Source organism: Nestor notabilis, unplaced genomic scaffold (assembly GCF_000696875.1).
Source record: "Nestor notabilis isolate BGI_N333 unplaced genomic scaffold, ASM69687v1 scaffold4209, whole genome shotgun sequence".
Classification (NCBI taxonomy): domain Eukaryota; kingdom Metazoa; phylum Chordata; class Aves; order Psittaciformes; family Psittacidae; genus Nestor; species Nestor notabilis.
Genome location: NW_009943161.1, coordinates 399,547 through 402,718, shown reverse-complemented (window position 1 = coordinate 402,718; position 3,172 = coordinate 399,547).

Here is a 3,172-nt window from a genome sequence, read left to right as displayed (position 1 = left end):
CTGCTGAGTCAAGAACCAGCCTGCCTCTGCAATGGACCCAACGCCTGGTTTACACAGTGGTGCGCTCACACCAAGGTATGTCCTCATGTTTTATCCAGCATAAGGAGAGCAGGAGCTGTGTAGTAGCTCCACTGAGATCACTTCTCCTCTCTGTTAGTAGGAGGTTCATGTGTTTAGGAAGAGCAGAGAAAGGAGTGTATCTGTTATCACCTCTTTCTCTGTTTGACTTGGGAGGTCTCATGCTTGTTTCCATGTGTGAAGGTCATTGCAGCTGCTCTGTCCTAGGGCTGGCTCATGCACAGGGAGCACTAGGACTTGGTTCTTTCAGAAGATAAGAATCTCTTTGTTGGGCAGCCAGCTCTGTCAGGGTGAGAGGACCTTGTGATGGCTCTCCAGTGTGGTTTCTGGTGGGGGTTATGTTATTAAGAGGTTTTGGCTCACCGGAAACAATGGCTGTTTTTGTGTTCCCCTGTAATACTAGAAATCCTGGAAAGCCTCCCCTCTGTCTACCAACTGTGTCCCTCAAAGGTGAAGCTCTTCCTTACTGCCTGTGCTTTACCCAACCGAAATAGGAAGCTTCTCTACCGAGGCTTTTAGTATTGCTGTTCCAAGTGCCAAGGGCCATGCTTAGCAATGTGTTTTCTGCCGGGACTGAGGGATGTGTGTCTTTTCCTTTATGGTACTATTGTCTAACTGGGCTGATCCACCATGCAAACTGCTGTTGCCTCTGGATGGCCCCTTTGCACCCCTATTTCAGTGGGTTGTTAGAGGAATATACAATTATCAGCCTGAAATCTCACTGCTGTCAGATACCTCTTCTCCTTTTGCTTCCTCCTACACAGTGTTAATAGAATTAGCTCTGCTTGCCAAGCAGATGAGCATCACACAGTTTACAGAGAGTTCCCTATCACAGGTGTGCTAGGGACATGAAATATTCTGAAAACAAGCTGAGGCTGTGGCTTCCCATAAAACTCTGAATCAAACCCAGTTTAAAGGGAAGGACCTTAACATGCTTCCTGTATCCAGACTTGTGGGAATTCCTTTTGCATGGTTTACACAAGATTGTGTGAGAGGTTTAATGCTGGAGATGCATCTCTTAGAAGGACTCCCAAGTATTTTATTGCATTATCTTGGACCCATGCCACCTTATCCAGCAAAATGGATGAGTGCTGTGGACAGGGGACTGAGTGACACAGCTCCAGGAAGACAAAAGTAGAGGTCTGCTGCTTGTGTATTGGCAGGAGGAGGCACTGTTCATCTGTGCTGCTAAAGCAATTGACCTCCATGTACTGGCTGGAATCCAGCTGAACTAGGTCTAGGACATAACCTTCAATTACATGCCCTCAAAGGCATGTAATTGAAGGCCCTCTCTTGATTCCCTGGTCTTCCCACTTGTTCACAGACGGGTGTTCTGCTGTGAGGCAGGAGAGGGCTTCAAATGATGTGCTGGAGGCTTGGGTCCTCCATGTCTGAAAGTGGGGAGGGGGGGGTTGTTTTTCTGAATGAGGCTACATTTAGCTCCTGGCTTTTCAAGGTGCTAAAGGAAGCACTGGTGTGTTTTGCATCAGAAACTAAGTTGGGGGATGAACAGCGTTCTCCCCTGTCTCCTTTCACCCTAGTTAAGATAACGGATGGTTAACCCAGGTTAAAATAGAGGAATATGATGGCTTTATCTTTCCTTTTCATCTTTCAGGTTTTCCACCACCATCTTTTCTATGGTGGTAGAAAAAACAAACACAAAGCTTTCTGCTTCCCAGGGACCATCTGGCTGGAATATATCTGATTAGATAAAGTCCTGTAGCTCTACCAAGTTCAGGGTCACTAAGTTATTCTAAACAAACCCTCCTCTTGTGATTTCAGTTGGACACAACTACCTTCTCTTCCTGCCTGAAACTCTCTAATTGACAGTGTTGGTGGGACACCTGTTGTCCGCTGAGTCTCCTGTTGGTCTCCCAACATCAAGGCACAACTCTTTCCTTTAGTTCTGCATGTATCAAAGCACACTCGCAAACCCTCCATATGTCTCGTATACTGAGTTTTCTACCTCTGAGAGAACCTCCACATCCCTGGTGTGGGGAAAGTGGATATACATCCACTTTAATGGGGACTTCGCTTGAATTTTTGCTTTGTGAGGTTTTTTTGGGTTTGTGTTCTTTTTCCTTTTCTGATTCCATGCCTTTGCTCCTAATCCCACCACCTGCTATGGCTCACACTGCAGAATCTCTCTGCCTCCTCAGTGTATACGCCCTTCAAATATTTGTAGACATTTATCACTTCCCCCCTCCCTGCTTAGTCATCTCTCTGCCAAGCTAGACATATTTAGTTCTTCTAATCTTTGCTTGCAGCCGAGTCCCTCCAGCACTCATAATTCATTTCTTCTTGCTCTTCTTTGAATACTTTCCAGTTTGTCAGTCCTTAAGAAAATCCTAATTTGGTTTTTTTTTTTAATATGAAAAGGCACAAAAAAACATTAAGAGGAGAAACTTCCTGAAAAAAGAGAAGGCATTTTTGGCTCCAAGCTACTGGGAATAGTTAAAAGTGGGTAGATCAGGGAATTCCTCCTGCAAGGTCTAGATGGGTGGCTTGGACACAGAAGAGTTACCCCTCTTCTGGGTTGCTCTATTCCCCACCCCTGAAATCTCTAAGAGAAGGTATCACCTTGTATTATTTCTGTGTGTGTTTCTGCAGTTCTCCTCTTAACATGAGAGACTTGTAAGTGTCCCTTGCTTAGCTTCCCATCCCCTGCCTTTCTCTCAGGCTAAAGGCTTCACCTATGAGTGATATTCTAGTGGGCTGTGGGGTGCAACTGCTTCAGAGATAGTGGCTGTGTCTTATCTGTGCTGAATCTCTGTCTCTCAGCTTTGTTCTTCTCCAGTACTGGTAGGCATGGTGCCAAAGGATCAGCAGAGAGCAGCCAGCTCCTTTTTATCTTGGGAATATTTTTCCCTTCTGGCCATTTGTTTCTCCTATGTCCAAGCTCTATAAAAAGGAATATAATTTAAAATGAGTCCTGTTTCTAGGAGCCCAGATGGACTTTTTTTTTCTTTCACAGAACCAACTCAACAAATTCTTTTGCTACAACCTTGTTAATTAAAGCTCTACCCCAGAGGGATAGCCTGGAGATGCTGTTCAGTCTCCACCTCCTGTACTGAACTCCATGGTGTTTTTTGAG